At 39.8% G+C, this 17,804-nt stretch overlaps 1 long non-coding RNA gene across 1 annotated transcript; it reads right to left on the reverse strand.

Moving 5' to 3' along the window:
- Nucleotides 1-2,291: 2,291 nt before the first annotated feature.
- On the reverse strand, nucleotides 2,292-15,513 carry LOC135981438 (uncharacterized). Its single transcript, XR_010598460.1, has 4 exons — nucleotides 15,348-15,513; nucleotides 14,698-14,817; nucleotides 7,996-8,062; nucleotides 2,292-6,521 (listed from the first exon to the last, which is right to left on the reverse strand). It is a non-coding gene; the product is annotated as an uncharacterized LOC135981438 (long non-coding RNA).
- Between the last annotated feature and the right edge of the window lie 2,291 nt (nucleotides 15,514-17,804).

The raw sequence follows: 17,804 nt of genomic DNA on the forward strand, positions 1-17,804 counted from the left end.
AAGTCAAACTTATTTTCTTTACTATAATTAGCTTGCATTTCAAAACAGTGGTTTTGAACCAGAACAAACAGAATCTTGCATTTCAGAAATACCAAAATGGGATGTTTTGACATCTTTTGGAACTTTTTTCCAAAAACTTTTGAGTCAAGAAATTTGTCAAAATCGACCCTTTCCTGAGAAGAGTTCTAATTACAATGAATTATTAATTTTTCAATGAAAAAAGAATTGTCAAAAAATTCCTGAGTTGTATTGACCACTTCTGAAAAATCAGTCCATTTATGTGGATTCCAAAATGTGGTTCGGGTGCCTTACTTTAACAAAAGTTTGGACTTTTGCTAGTTTGCTACATGGGGAATCAGCAAGTTTCCATTTTTGAAGTAAATCATAGCAGTCTGAGTGTGCAAACAGCCACTTCCTAAAAAACAACTGCCTTTGGCAGACACAGACCTCACTGGACTTATTGACAACTGATACAAATAGATAACAGTTCCCAAGATCTTAACAATGAAAGACCTTACCAATGCATTAACATTGACTGCTCCTTCTGTGGGAGAAGGTCACACATGTCATAGATCCTCATATAGCCTCAGTGTTAAAGCAAATTCTAAGCATTATTATGATTGTTTCTTTGAAAGAGTGTCAGTTTTATTTATTGGGGATTTTTTTCTTCACTTTTGATACATTTGCAACTCACAACCAACTCTCTAAGCCCTGATTTATCATCTGACTCTAACCACTTAATATGGTGACACGTTATAGGGCTTTGCTCATGTGGATTCCATTGCAGGAATTATCCCATAACCACAAGGAACATGGAAGGAGGCAGTAGAAAATTTCACACCAAAAAGGTTCAGACAGAGACCTCCTGTGTGACCTTGGGCAAGTCACCAATTCTACCCTGTGTCTCAGTTTCCCATCTGTAAAATGGAGAAAATACTTCCTTCTCACAGGGGTGTTGTGAGGATGACATCCATGAATGATTGAGGGCAAGGTGAGTTTTTCCTTTTTGGTGCCATGAACTACATACTGTACTCTAGGATAACAATCAACAGCTCTGACATTATATTGGGTGGAAAGGGAATAGCAATTTTTCTAAGTGTTAATGTTCCTATAATGTTACACTTTTTATATATCTGTTTAAAAATAGTTCCTCATCCACTTTATATATTATATAAAGAAAAAACTATTAAAATGAAGACATGCCCCCTCCAACTCAGTGACTCTTGCCTGTGCATCAAAAAATATTTCAGTTTGTCCTATTAAAAAATCATTTTCTTTGAAAAATAATAAGGTATTATAGAGCAGGAGAAAATGATCCTTTTGAAAACATTCTCTTATCTTAATGATAAGACACCCTGACCCCCAAAAAATAAAAGCCCAAGTCTCCTGTATCTATTTATTCCTGGCCAATAAAAAAACCCATCACACACTTACAAGAAAATCACAGTAAAATAAACACCTCGGTGATATTTGTATTCCCTGACTGTAAGCTCGTGTCTCTCTCTCAGTGGTCTAGAAAATTAAATCCACATGTCAAATTTTATATTATCAAATTAATTATATAGCTGGAAGCCAGGAACAGGGAGCAGTAATAGAAGCTGTAATGTACGTGAATGTTCATGAGCATATTATATTAACTACCATCCATCGGAGGGAATGTTACTGATGGTTCCTATTAAATACATTAAAATTGTTGAGTATTGTCCTGGACCATAATTGAACATTTACCTTTTTGATAAGGGGAATGACCTATCTTGTGAAACTATTTGTCATCAGGAGGTGTTGGTTTTTTTAAAATAAATATTTGATCCATTTTTATTTTTTTCTGTGAGGCCTTGAACTTCCTTGAACCAATGTGATTGTTTTTTCAGTAGCAGAGTTGCTTTTCATAACTGCTTGATGCACTTTAAAATAACACTGCCATCAAGAACTGGAGACATTGAATGTTTAGGACAAGAGAGACAAGTGTTGCTGCATTAGTGACCATCAATTATAGTATGTATTTGTAGATTTTAAAGCCAGACATGATCAGTATGATAAGCTAGTCCGACTGTGTGAAAAAAAAAACTAGGAAGAAAAGTAGGTACAAGTGGATGGATAACCCTTTCCTTCACAATGCAAATATTATATGAAAGATGTCAGACACACACACACACACACACACACACACACACACACAAAGAGGGGGTAAAAATACAGCAAGATATCTGAAGAATTTATGATAGATTGTGTAATGCATTGCTTCTCAAACTTTTCCATACTGTCACATCATGTTCTAGCAAAAGAACATTTAGGGATCCCTCTCCCATCTAGCCATAAAAAAGGGGTGGGAAAGGAGTGGTGGGGAGTCCCTAAGGGAACCTGTTTATGATCCTCAACCTGCCAGGGAGAGGCTCATAATCTGCAGCTTGAGAAGCATGGATGCACTGAATAGCAAAGGGTGAGAGAAACAAATGAGTCAGAAAACTCATTTTTGGTGACTGTCTAGAAATCCCAGACTTTTCTACTAGCAAACTTCAAAAGCTCCAGAAGCCTGTGAGTAATGAAGATGAGCATCCAAAAGTTTGGATGATTATGCAGCCTGACTTTCTCCCAAATATCCAGTCCAAGCATTTTTGCAAAAATGGGACAGAAATGTCAAAAGAAGGCCTCTAACATTATTCTGACATTTTTGTTGAGCCAAGATAATGGAAAAAAATTATGAAAAAAGTTACCCTGGCTTCTTTAGGAGTCTTCTCTGGGATTTGGTTCAAATTTTGGGTAAAGCACAGGTTGGTTTATATTTTATCTGAGTTGGTTCACATCCTTAATCTATACCCATTCTTCTTTTAAAATAAGAGACATTTTTCAGTGTTAAACTACAGGAGCTCTTACAAAATACCTTAATTATACATTGCTGCATTTATTGAACCATATATTTTAAAGAGTACTGGTATAATTTTTGGGACGTTATATTAAAATGTATAACATTTGCAATAAGTCCTTCTGGAAATATGATTACCTTTTGCTTTCAAAACAATACAGCACACTATTTGCATCTTCACCATGTACAGTATTAATGAGTCCAGTCCCCAATGGACTTTATAGATTTGGCTCTAATCCATTCTTCTTCTATTTTAAAGAAAATTGCCTAACCTGATTCTGCATACAAAATCCAATTCAACAGATATTAACTTTTCTTCCTCTGGACTTCAGGAACAGGAAGTTAGAAAGAAACTGGGGAAAAGCTGGAGGAATTTTTAAATGGTCATCATTTGACATTCAAAAGTATCTAACTCTGTAACCCCAAACATTTATGACAAGGGTTTGCTTGCCAACAGTGACTGTTATTCTCCAAGTGTATTGCCTCTGTAAAATCCATTATACCTAGCCCAGTGTTGTACGAAGGCTAATTATAGGTCATGCACAATTCCCTAGAACCACACATTCCACAGTCTGTAGATACAGCTTCTTACCAGCTCTCAGTTCCTTTCTATCTTGAGAATCTCTCTTTAGTGCTGACAACATTAGAGGGGATGGACTGAGGACCCCAGCTATTCAAACACTGATTTCACTGCCCTTTCAAAACAAGCATTTGTTCTTGATACCATGTGCAGAGAACAGTGATTCAGTAAGATGAAACCAGTCAGATTTATTCATGATGAGTTGATATGAAGTGGAACACAGTTTACACTGACCAGACAACTTGAATCTTCACCATATTGTTCAAGCAGAATGCAAATTGAAGACATATCTAGTAGCTGATCATGGTTATGAAAGAATTGTGGGTTTTATGATAAAGTCATGAAACTTGCCAGAGTCTTAGAACATTATTTAATATAGATTTTCAGATATGGGGCCATCATCAAATCATGCCATGTTGGCTGTGGCAGCCATTTTAAAGTCTTATGATATTAAACCATCCCAGTGAGTTTTTATTTTTGTACATTATATTCCTATTGTGTTAGGTGTCCTAAAAACTAAAGCAATTAATTGTAATGGCTTGAGATTATACAAAAATATTAAGAATTAACATGCTCAGTAGCATGTCACCAGGGAGTATTTACCAAAATATTAATTATATAGAAAAATAATAAATTTACAAGTTCCTATTCATGAACAGAAAGTTGCATTTCTTTTTGTTAACAATGATATTTCATATTGATCTATGAATAACAGGACATTGGTGTGTCTCAAAAAGATTGACAAGGCAGTTTACATAAACACAGCCTAAAGCAAATTCAGAAACAAGAAAATCTTTCAGTCTTCAAATATACTGAAAAATTACATTCCTCACCCTTTTTCAAGGAGGAGAGCTGCAATTTGGTATTGGAGATCTCCCTTGCAAGAGGTCTGCTGAACAAGAGAAATTTATTTCAATTGATAGGCTCTGCTAATGGCGTGGTTTTGTCTTGCAATATCTCGGTTATAACCATGGGTACTGCTGCTGCCCAATCTCAACCTCCCTAATGGAGGCAATCACAGCAAGATCTGCAATGCCATTGGTGTCCAGTATAAATAAGGCTACACCATCTTGTGAGAAGGGGTTGCCCATGTCTACTCTGATTTCAACAAGTGCCTTGACATGTCATGCAAAAGAAGCCTGGATATCTTTTACTTGTTCATGGTGCTTTGTGTTAGACCCTATTTAAAGTGGTTTCTTTCTCTGCTGAAGCTTCAAATTCTCCTATTGACCTATCCACCTCTGGTGCTGCTATCATTCAGAGTGGAAGGGCCTCTGGAGTTTTGTTAGACCAACAGCTCCACCTTCAATTATGACATTATTTTGCTCATGAGCTTGGTCAAGTGCAATTGCAGAGAAAACATGCTATGTCTTGTGAAGTTCCCCTTTAGGAACCCTCTAGCTGTGTCTGGATGCACTGTGTGAAAGTTTACCATATCTCAGAGGTGAGCAGGCACCCAATAAGCATAATTAGTATGAGCTAACACAAAGAAACCGGGTGACCCCTTTCCAAGGCATTCAATATAGACACCAAAATTTTGCATGGTGGATTGACAGCACATAGGTCAATACAAGAAGCTCCATATGAAGTGTGGTATATCAGAAGTGGAACATTGGGTTTTCGAGTTTTCACTTGCTGCACCATTTATCATACCCATGGAGGCCTCATCATCCCTGTGATCTTGAGTATACTGTGTTTATGCATTTTGGAGCAATATGTACAGACTGCTGGAAGTTATGTGGTGGACACGCCTAATACATGTGACATGAGACACTTTCACAAAGGAGTCAGCCATTCTTGGGGAGGCCACTTTGGCCTGAACAAAGGCTTCCATCCATCCACCATCTCCAATCATCTTTACACTTGCCATTTCCAGATGAAGACCATACAGCATAATCACAAATTTGTCCTCTCCATATCCATCAGGCCAGATCCACTGTATCTGTTTGGTTATGGTGAAAAGGAACTGATCCACAGTGATCACTGGCACTTGGCATGGATTTGGGTCATGTACAGCATTCCTTATCACATCCATGGCATGACAAATCATTGCCACAGATTTGGAGTCATCTGGAAAGAGGGGAAGAAGCATAGTGATGGCTGAAGTGAAGTTTGGCATTGGCTGTTTGCTGGCATTATAAGCTGCCCAGGAAGTGTCTTGATCTCCATTGAAGGTATCCAGACTTCCTGCTTGACTTACTTGTTCCAGCCACCTGCATTCTTCTTACATGGCTTGGATAATCATTTGGCAGTCTGTCTAGATTTCAACATTTGCAGCAGGGATGGGAGCATTGGTTTTCTTCCAGATCAATGGAGGGACAATTGTATAACACTCAAAGTGATAATATAGTTTTCTTCACTGATACTGCAGTCTCACAGTCCAGGGTGGGAATTCCATGGTCAACTCCCTTTACTCGAGTACTGAAATGCTGAAAAAGTGCTATCCCAGTTCAATGGAAGGAGTCTGTTGCTGCAGTGGAGCTTGGCTTGTGGTGTATTGTGTATGGCTGCAGTAGTGAACAGTCCACCACAAGTTTAGAGAACAAACTACATTCTCATCCTTGAAGTGTTGATATGCACTGTTTGCCATGCTGGTAGGCATGCTGGTAGGCATGGCAAACTCTGTCATAAGAGATGGACAATCCAAGAAGGTATCTACTAGCTCACTTCTTTGTGCATGAAGCGTCAAACCAGCATAGACTGGTAAAGGCGTTTCTTGAGCTTTGTTGTGGAACAAACTTTGTTCTTTCACAGCAATGGATACTGCTGTAGTAGTGCAACAGCTGTGTCAAAATAAGTGTATCTGGATGAATGTAAACTTGTTCTGCCTGAACATATGTATCTCCCAACACCATGGATGTCAGTGTCAGTACTGAGTCAGGCACAGATTTTCCTTGGCATCCTGGGTCAAATAATCAGTAAACTGTGTTTTCATTTGAAATAGGTCCCTTTGAATCATTTTTGCTGTTTGGGGTAGGTGAAGTGCTTCTTCGTCACAGTCTGCCTCACATGCCTTTCTGAGGGCATGTCCAATATGCTGGTTGAAGGAAAGGAGCACACTTTTGTGTGATTGGAGATCTGGAATTTGTGAAAGAATATGGGGATTTTAGTTCAGTGCTGTGAATGCACACAGCCAATGTCACCCCCAGCTGTCCTAGTCTAGCTGCACAGCACCTTGTAATGTCTGTTAGTTTAAAGACTGGAGCCACACTTCATTTAGTCTTGTCTCTTTGGTGTATGCTATCAGGGCCGGTGCAAGGATGTTTCGCGCTCTAGGCGAAACTTCCACCTTGTGCCCTCCCCGAGCCCTGCGGCAGCTCCCTACCTCCCCCTCCCACCCTGAGCGCGCCCCCCTCCCCGTGGCAGCTCCCCACCCCCCCAGCCCGGGGAGCCCTGCGGCAGCTTCCCACCCCGCCTCTGCTCCCCCCCTCCCTGAGCCCTGCGGCAGCCCCCCCCCACCTTGAGGCACACCCCCCCCCCCGCGGCAGCTCCCCACCCCCCTCCACCTCTGCTCTGCCTCCTCCCCTGAGCATGCCGTCACTCCTCTGCTTCTCCCGCCTCTCAGGCTTGCAGTGCCAATCAGCTGTTTGGTGCCGCAAGCCTGGGAGGGAGAGAAGCAGAGCGGGGCAGTATGCTCGGGGAGGAGGTGGAGCAGAGGCGAGTTGGGGCGATGAGCAGTTCCCCTGTGTGCCACCCCCACCTTACTTGCTGCAGGCGGCCCTCCCCACGCTCCACTGCCCTAGCTCACCTCCACTCCACCGCTGCCCTGAGTGTACTTTTGTCCACCCCCAACCACTTGGCGCCCTAGGCAGCCGCCTAGTTTGCCTAGTGGTTGCACCGGCCCTGTATGCTATCAGTTCAGCAAAGGCAATCTCATGCAACATTTTCTCTTTGTTGCTTTGCTCAATTTTCTTCTCCTTGACTTTGCTGTAGAGAAACACCAAACATTTTGCATGACACTTTGCCTGTTGGGCCACTATGTCCATTGCACTTAGTTTTGCGAGCAAGTGCTGATCTTTCAGCAATAGTGCATGCTTGTGGACTCAACTATAAATGCCAGTGGTAGAAGATTCATGGAGGCCTTCTGATGGCATGTTCATTTGACAAATAAAGCACCCTTCTTTTCCTGGAGGTTTTTTGTCACAGTTCGTCAGGGTGATCCACAGTTTTTGCAATTTTTTTTTTTTTTAATCCAGCCCTTTTCAGGTTAGTCCTGTTAAACCCGATGTAGCAGAATTTGTGCCACCACCCATTGTTCTTGTTCAAAGGCTTTTCAATACCACCACCATAATCTATTCTACATATTTCTCTATATATGGGAAGTGCACTCAGCTCATTGAAACATGTGCTATAGAGTTTGATAGCCAGACAATGTGGTCTCTTTTTGATTCTGCTGGATTAATCAATTCTGCACCTGTAAGCAGGAAAAAGCACACACTGGCCCCCTGTCAGAAGAGGAATTGTAGGTCTCCATTGATGGACCCTGCTCTTGAACAAAATTGTATTTTTGACATGTTTGAAGCACTCATAATAGCCAGTAGTAATTGAATACCTTTCTTTACTGTGTACAGTTAATATTACCCAATCACCAAGCAACTTTCACACAACCAAGGTAGCTTCTGCAAGAAAAATAACGAGAAATTTGATTAAATTCTTCCAAGACCATGTTGACAATCAAAATTAATACAAAATATGTCCTTACGCCAATTTTAAGGTCATACTTAAGCAAAACCAAGAATACACTGCTTGTATGTCTAACTGTAAAACAGCACCATTGGCTGATTATGACAGTGTTGTTAAAATAAAGGTTCTGGTTCCAGATTTGTCAAACTTTTTGCAAACTGTTTGCAAAATGGGGTAGAGATATTTGACACACCTGCGTGCAGGAGGACCATGTCAGAAACTCAACAAAAACCCTTTCAACATAGCCAAGTATATAACATTTCAGTTCAAAAGGTGAATGTTTCAGAACCTTATGACCCACTGCAACCATGGGATAATAATACAAATTGTCTTTCAATCTTAACTAGATTAGTAGGGCTGTCAATTAATTGCAGTTAATTCATGCAATTAACTCAAAAAAATTGTGATTAAAAAAAATTAATTGCACTTATAACAATAGAATACCAATTGAAATTTATTAAATATTTTTTGATATTTTTCCACATTTTCAATATTGATTTCAATTACAACACAGAATACAAAGTGCACAGTGCTCTCTTTATCTTATTTTTATTACAAATATATGTATTGTAAAAATGATTAAACAAAAGAAATAGCATTTTTTAAATCACCTCATACAAGAACTCTAATGCAAACTCTGTTGCGGAAGTAGATAAATGTAGATAACTGCACTCGAAAACAAAACAATGTAAAACTTTAGAGCCTACAAGTCCACTCAGTCCTACTTCTTATTCTGCCAATCACTAAGACAAACAAGTTTGTTTACATTGACGGGACATGCTTCTTATTTACAATGTCACCTCAAAAGTGAGAGCAGCCATTTGCATGGCGCTGTTGTAACCGGCATTGTAAGGTATTTACGTGCGGGTTATGCTAAACATTCATATGCCCCTTCATGCTTCGGACACCATTCCAGAGGATATGCTTCCATCCTGATGATGCGTGTTAATAAAAAATAACGTGTCAATTAAATTTGTGACTGTAATCCTTGGGGGAGGGAAGGGGGGAGAAAGAATTGTCTCCTGCTCTGTTTTACCCACATTCTGCATTTGTTTCATGTTATAGCATTCTCAGATGATGACCCAGCACGTTTGTTTTAAGAACACCTTCACAGCAGATTTGACAAAACATAAAGGTACCGATGGGAGATTTCTAAAAATAGCTACAGCACTCAACCCAAGGTTTAAGAATCTGAAGTGCTGTCCAAAATCTGAGAGGGACGAGTTGTGGTGCATGCTTTTATAAGTCAAAAGACCAATACTCGGATGTGGAAACTACAGAACCCAAACCATCCAAAAAAGAAAATCAACTTTCTGCCTGTGGCATCTGACTCAGATGATGAAAATGAAAATGTGTCAGTCCGCACTGCTTTGGATTGTTATCAAGCAGAACCCATCATCATCATGGAAGCATGTCCTCTGGAATGGTGGTTGAAGCATGAAGGGACATATGAATCTTTAGCGCATCTGGCACGTAAATATCTTGCAACACCAGTTACAACAGTGCCATGCAAATGCCTGTTCTCACTTTCACGTGACATTGTAAACAAAAAGCAGGCAGCATTATCTCCTGCAAATTGTAACCAATCTTGCTTGTCTGAGTGATTGGCTGACCAAGAAATAGGACTGAGTGGACTTGTAGGCTCTAAAGTTTTACATTGTTTTATTTTTGAATGCAGTTTTTTGGTACATAATTCTACATTTGTAAGTTCAAGTTTCATGATAAAGAGATTGCACCATAGAACTTGAGGTATATTAAAAAAAATTTTTTTACAGTGCAAATATTTGTAATAAAAATATAAAGTGAGCACTGTATCCTTTGTATTCTGTGTTGTAACTGAAATTAATATATTTGAAAGTGTAGTAAACATCCAAAATTATTTAAAGTAAATGGTATTCTAGTGTTATTTAACAGCATGATTAATCAGGCGATTAATCATGATTAATTTTTTTTAATTGCTTCACAACCCTATAGATCAGTCATCATATGAACCCACTATAATAGGTACACATCCATAGTAGGTATATTAAATGACTTTCCATGGTAGGTAAAAATCTCTGTTCACTAAAAGGGAGTGTACCATTTTCTGAAATGCTTGTTTCCATAATGTTTATTTTTTGCTGAAAGAGGTTATGACCTAATACTTCCAGAGCAATAACAGTTACTCTATGTCACAGTTTTAAGTGCTAAAGCATCGTCTTATGAAGAGAAAGTGGACACAGCTAATGTAAAGCATGCTTCTCATGGCAAACCCTGTTTGTTGCTTGTATAGAATTAAAGGCCATTTAGTATTGCTATTGATCAACTGCTGATTTATGAAGCTGTTTAAACCTGGAAATCTCCTATATCTATATATTAGAATTTGTCACCATTTGTTTGGCAAAAAAATGTTACAAATTACTGAAAGAAATTAGCTGAAAGCACATATTGAAAAATATTTCTTATTTTATATCTGTATAAGACAGAATTTCCTAATTTTGGAAGTCTATTAATAAGCATCATGATGTATGTATTAATGTGAGTGATGAATGAACATTGTGCTTTCCATCCTGCTTCTATGGGCTTGTCTATACTTACGCGCTGGTTCGGCGGCAGGCAATCGAACTTCTGGGTTCGATTTATCGCGTCTTGTCTGGATGCGATAAATCAAACCCAGAAGTGCTCCCCATCAACTCTGGTAATCCTGCTCAGCGCGAGGAGTACGCAGAGTCGACGGGGGAGCCTGCCTGCCACGTCTGGACCGCGGTAAGTTCGAACTAAGGTACGTCGACTTCAGCTACGTTATTCACGTAGCTGAAGTTGCGTACCTTAGTTCGAATTGGGGGGTTAGTGTAGACCAGGCCTAAGTCAATATCTTTTCCCAGCTATATATAATAAGCATTTGAATCTATATCGAATTCCCATTTATTCAAGGTGCTACAACTCTAAGAACAGCTGAGAGCAAAGATTTCCACAAGTGGGAGCCTAACTTCATACTGAGGCATCTACATGCACGACCTGATTTTCAAAAATGCTGAACACCTAACAGTTCTTCTGCAAGTTAATGAAAACATACACTACATTCCACACCATGCACCACTTAATCACCATTGAATGACCAAGTCCCAAAATCTGAATCCAGCAGCCCTTGATTAGGGCTAAATTATCCCCCCTGTACAAAATATCCATGGAGGGGAATGAAAACTCCACTAGTTTCATCTTGCAGAGTTTCTGACAATTCACCCTGGGGAAGGTGAGATTCATTCTCCCTCATCTCCCATGGAACAAGCAAGGAGAATGCACTCACAAGATAGCTGGGAGTGCTAATTACCCCCTGAGCCTAGAGAAATACCATGGGGCTGCCAGAAAATGAGTGAATTCTTTTCCAGGTATCTGACTCGTAGGTCTTGTCCACATGCTCAGCATCTGATTGCAATATTTAGGGTTGGAAAGAAATTTTCCCCCAGGTCAGAGACCCTGTTTTTGTTTTTTGCCTTCCTCTGCAGCATGGGTCACGGGTCACTTGCAGGTTTAAATGAATGTAATTTGTAGGTTCTTTGTAACTTGAAGTCTTTTAAACATGATCTGACGACTTCAGTAACTCAGCCAGAGGTTATGTATGGGTCTATTACAGGAGTGGGTGGGTGAGGTTGTGTGGCCTACAATGTGCAGTAGGCCAGACATGATGATCATGATGGTCCCTTATGGCCTCAAAGTCTGAGTCTTAGTCTATGAGTGGGAGAGGAAGAAAAGGAGTACTCCCCATTGTACCTCAGCTCCGTTAGGAGTCAATTATATCAAAGAAAGTCTTGCCTGAGTAAGGATTGCAGGAATGGGTCCCCCTTAATACTAGTACTGGGTGTGCCTATACAAGACCTTAAAGGAGATATGTTCCTTCCTCCTGAGACACTTTCATTCTAGATAGATAGGCACCATGAGCATGCACTGATGGACCCAGCTTAGCATGTTATTTGTAATATGTAATGGTGTGCTAACAGCTTTTATTGACAGGTTATAGCATTGTGGGCCTCAGGGAAGAAGTGAATCTTCTGGAAATATTTGAACTGAAAGAGGGAAGATACCTTGTGGAAAGGGAAAGGGAAAGAATTCCAGAGATGTGGAACAGCATGGACAAAGCCATAGGGACTAGAGTGAAAGAAAACAAAAAAACACCAATGACTGTGTAGTTTAGTGGGCCTCATTGGTGGAATGTAGTTGGTAAGGAAGGGGATGCAATTCCTTGACAGTGAGGGAAAGAAGCTTCTCATTCCCTAAAGAAGATCTATGAAATTAGAGAGTTAGAATCTTTTTCAAACCCAAGCCTTTCCTATGAAATTCTCTGATATTTATCAGCTATGGGTACAATGTCACAGAGTTGCACACACACTATATCTTACACAAATTACACTGGTTTCTTAGCATTGACTACAAAAGGAAATAATGTTCAGTCTCAGTCAGCAGGAAGAATGACCAGCCTGCATTATTCTAACCCAGTCCACCCTGCAGGATATTCCTTGGTGCAGAGAAACTTGTGAACTCATTGACTGAACACAGCTTCACGGTGTCTGACCTTGTCTCCTTTACATAGCCTAGAATTCTGAGTAGGCTTTTGTTTTGCCCTTCATTTAATGTTGTGTGTGCTGAATTTATTTCCCTTTTTAGAATGAAATATTTATCATAGGACAGATTTATTCATTCATGAGTTAAGAAGGTGACAACTGGTTTTTTCCCCCCATGTATCTCAGCTAATGCACTGTAAACTTTGACTGGGAGAGGAATCTCTCAAAGTGAAGGGTAGTTACTATAACCTTTGGATTTGCAAACCTCCTTGAATTTGGTTTCTCAACTGGATTCAATGCTTTTCGAGATTCACGGACTGTGAAGTAAATCTTCTGTTTCTGACCCTCCCTCCTCTACTTTTTCCTTCCTAGTGATTAATTTTAGCAATCCTTGATTTTTAAAAGAAAGAATTATGCAAAAGAAGTTTCAGCATTAAGAAAGAAAAATATCCCGATTCAGCCCACAGGATGATCTATGAATGAATCAGTTATAAGAGAGAAAGGAAATGGGCTTTGGCTTTGAACCAACTGCCTGGAGTTTTCTAAAGAGTAATATCACTCTGTCATTTGTTACTGTAAAATCAATGAGTGAATTTCTTCCTTCCAACCAGGATGTCTGACTACAAATGAATAAATATTGAGAAAGAACCCTCTTTTAGAGACAATACTAGTATTTTGTGTAAATGTTTGCAAGGGTACGCTACATGCAGTTTAGAAAATATAGACATATGCATATAATAGAAAAAATGTGCAGATGTTTATATTTCTTGGATCTCCCACTTGCCAGAATGTGGAACAAATCTTAATAGAGATTACAACTCCTGGAGACACCCCCTCAAACTCATGATTCCATAGCACCCCTGGGCCAAATTTATGGAAAAAATAATGATAGGTAAGCATTTATTAATTACTACTTGTATTGCAGTAATGCCTATAGGCCAAAATCAATGATCAGGGCCCCACTGTGGTAGGCATTACACAAGCATATAAAAGAAAGATGGTCCATGCCTCAGAGAGACCACAATCTATTTACATGACAAAAGACATGGGTAGACACTACAAACCAATGGAAAGAGCACAAAGTAACCATGAGAGAGCACAATTATTGTAATAAGCAGCAATCACAACCCACCAGTTGCCTAGCCATTGTCAAGTGTTTTGTGGGCATCCTGGCAGAGGTGAACATTAAGGAGAAATATAATGTGTGGTTATCTGTCTTATAATGTGATTTAGCATATGGAAACATGGTGAGCCAGTACCAGGCGACCATCCACCTCTCAGTGGTCACAAACAAGTGCTCCACTGACCACTGGCATAGCAGCCTTCTTCTCCATGGGGCCACAGCTGAATGAAGAGAATTATATTAAGGAATCCTCTCTCTTCATTAACCCTCTCCTGTGGATTTAACCATGAGAGAAAGCAATCTTGCCCTAAGTGGGAATCTGCCTGAATAAGGATTCAGTACCTAAGGTAAGGCCCTCGGGATTTGGCCTACTCTTAATCGCTGTTGTAACTCTTTAGGAACTAAGGACCTGAATCTGATCTCCCTTACACTGTTATAACTCCATTGACTTTAGGAGCTTCCTATTTGCAGTGGTGTGGGAGAAGAATCCAGCCCTACAATAGCATCATGAAGAAGGGGCTTTGCAGTGGTACAAGGCAGAGACTAAAAGTTTCTTTTCCATCAACTTCTCCAGAATGTCACTGGTGGCGGTTTCCCAGGGAAGAATCTAAATGCATCCGACAAAGCTATATTATAAATCCTTAGTGGAACTGAATGACTAAGATGCAGCTTAGTCTAAGAAATCACTGGATACAGAATTAGATGTCTGTTCCACCACAAATACAACTGAAAACAAAGGAGAGACTGCCTCAAGGATTTTCTTTATTAGTTTAATATGTGGTATTAAGATTTCTTACACATAGGTCATAGTTATTCAAGGATCTCTAATTCCACTGAAAAGATTGTTCCATGAAATTAATGCAAAAATTACTGCAATTTATGCAGCTGTCTCCTTGATGGTAATACTCACATTTTTCAAGCATTCATCTTTTCACTTTGAGCAATTTGAGAAGTTCAAATATTTCTTCATCCAGAGCCTCTCACTTTTTTCCTGAAGAAAAATGGCTCTGGGACAACTCTTCCAACTTCCCTGGAAATACAGAGGTACAGAAATATTTTGCACATAGAGATGAAACTACTTACACTGATAAATAAATATCAGGGCTGGGTTCTGCTCTCCAGTGCAAGCTTTTGCACAGAATTATGGTTGAACAGTAATGATTCCATATGTAAGATTGCCAGACCTTTCCATTTTGACCATTGTAACCGTACATGGACTCACCCCTGCGGCACCTCCTGCTGGCACCTTCTGTACCTTCTGGGAATTAGCTCTCCAGCCGTCGGAGCGCCCTCTGCAGGCCGGTGTCCCGCTTTTCCTGCCCCCCCCCCCGTGTCCCTCCCGGACCTGGTCCCCTTAGCACACCTGGGTGCTGCCCCCGGCAGTACACCCCTCAGTCTCTGGGTCTCCCCTCCCCAGGGAACCCCAGCCCACTATCCCCACCTCACCTCAGTCTTTGGCTACTGCCCAGTCTCCATCTAGCCCTCGTTCACTGGGGCAGACTGCAGTATAAGCCACTCATCACAGGCAAGGTTGGGTTTGGACCTGCTGCCTCTGCCTACCTCTTTGGGCTGCCCCCTGTAACTCCAGTTCCTATTCGGCCTTCCACTAGGTCACAGCCTGGAGTTTCCAGGCTGGAGCTCCCCAGCTCCATAGGCCTTTGTCTAGCCCTTTTCCAGCTCAGGTGCCTTGGTACACTCCCAGCAACCAGATCCCTCCCTCTCAACAGGCTAGAGAGAGAGTCTTTTTGCTCCTGGCTCAAAGCCTTTTTATAAGGGCCAGCTGTGGTCTGTTTGGGGCATGGGCTCCCAGCTGTGCCTACTTCCCCAATCAGCCTGGGAGCTGCTTGTCCCAGCCACAGCCCTCTGCTGGGCTGTTCTAAGCCCCTCAGGGCAGGAGCGGGTGACCACCCCGCTACAACCATATTTTATATGTATATCAATATATCCTTCTTTTTAAACTACTTTTGTGGTCAGAAAGTGACTGTGCTCTGAGAGAGATATGGGAAATTAACTATTTGCATCTGCTGAGGATCTGCCCTTTCAAACATATCTTTTTTGTCCAGGCTTCCTTTATAGTAACCAATAGACTCAAACTTTCTCATGGGATGCCTTAGCAAGTAAGCAAGACAGATGTACAGAAAAATGCTTGTTCAAAATATAAAATTGATAATTTCAAATTATAATATTTCCCAGGCTGATTCCTATTTTTCATTGTGTTGCTATGTTGTTTTTTTGAGAACAATAAAAATATTTAAAAAAAAGAGAGAGTGGCATCATCTCGATCCTCTGAAAATTAAAACCCATAAATACCTACTTAATGAATGACCAGTTAATGCCATTAATTTGTAAGCTGAACTCCCCATTAATTAAAACTGGGGAAATCTGCTTGAAAATCAATAGCATTTTCAGGCCATCAATTATGTTTTAGGAAATAGTAGAGAGTGCTGGATACTTCTCTGGATTGTGCATATAGTATATTATTATTGCAGAATCTTCATTACTAGCAACAGCTCGTGAACATGACATTCTTTAGATTGTAAACCCTGTAGGGCAGGGATTGTGTCTCTTCTGTGTTTTTACAGCATCTCTCACAATGAGGCCTCAACCCTAATTGGGGCCTTTTGGATGATACCATAAAGCCTATATTTAATCATAAAAAAGAATAGAGCTTTGTTTTCAGATTCCAAACTGAAGACAGTTAGAAAAAAAATCTCTTTATACTTGTAAATAGAATATCTGATATGGAACTCACTGAGGAGTGAACATAGAAACCCCAAGACTCTTTTTTCCTCTTCATGACTTGAGATTATTTTGTGAATTTCTTTACGGCCTTTGAATGGTTTGTATGACCATTTCATCCTATGGATTATTAAGCAACTATTCAAGATATTCCTTAAAGTTCTGGATATTTATGATTCCATATTTCATTGGTCATTTTGAGTTGCATAATATTATTTGTTCCCTGATTCAGTAATCTTGTCTTTATAAACTACAATTTTTGCCCACAAGTGTGTAGGCGGGTGTGCGCATGTGTGGATGGGTGGATGTGGACCTTTATTTCAGCTCCCCGCCTCAAATTCATTTCTCATGAACATTCATAGTAACAAAATTTCACTTGCACAGATATTCATGAAAAGCAAATAATTAACACTGGTGAACAAAGCTTGTTTGAAATTCTATTTAGAAGTAATTAAAATATGCATAAATAGTTTTTCCTCACTATTCATCCAGTTCTTACAATATTATTTTCTTATCCTCATTTTTCAGACTATAACTATATCCAGTATTTTACTCTAGGTAGTGCTAAAACTACTTACAGTATATGGAAATTCAGAAGCAAAGCTGATGGTCTCCTTTACATGGCAGTTCTCAGACTGATCTCTGTGAGGGCTTGAGCCAAAAAATTTCAGTTTAGGATCCCAATGCTGGAAAGTGCCCAATCACATGCTCAAGTCCATCCCTATTCATAAAAGCATTTATGCATGAGCTAAACTTTGTGCATTGGCTTTAATGGGACATAAGTGCATGCTTAACATTAAGCATGTGCTTTTGAAACCTTCCTGAATAGGAACATTGTCCTCAGTGATGGACTAATCGCTAAAATTTGGTACCTAAATCTAAAAATTGCGTGACTTTCAAAGAGGTGTTAAGTAGCTTCCATTGAAGTTAATTTTAAAAAGCAGAAATTAATAATATATTGAACAAAAATATTCCATTCCTTAAACAGGAAGCAATCTATGCACCCAATCCTGCAAGACGCCAAGCACTTTTCACTCCTATTGTCTTCAGTGAAAGTTGCTCAGTACCTTACACGATTGTACCATATAGACCTAATCCAACAAAGCACTTAAGCAAAAGCTTAACATTAAACTTGTGAGTAGTCTAAAGAGAGTGGTTAAAGTTAAATCTGCCCTTAAGTGCTTTGTTGGATAGGGGTTGTAATTTTTAAGAGGTTTGAACATTTTTGGAATATTTGCTGGGTTGGGGCAAACTAAATCATCTCATGTTTACAAAATG

Source organism: Chrysemys picta, chromosome 2 (genome assembly GCF_011386835.1).
Source record: "Chrysemys picta bellii isolate R12L10 chromosome 2, ASM1138683v2, whole genome shotgun sequence".
Lineage (NCBI taxonomy): Eukaryota > Metazoa > Chordata > Testudines > Emydidae > Chrysemys > Chrysemys picta.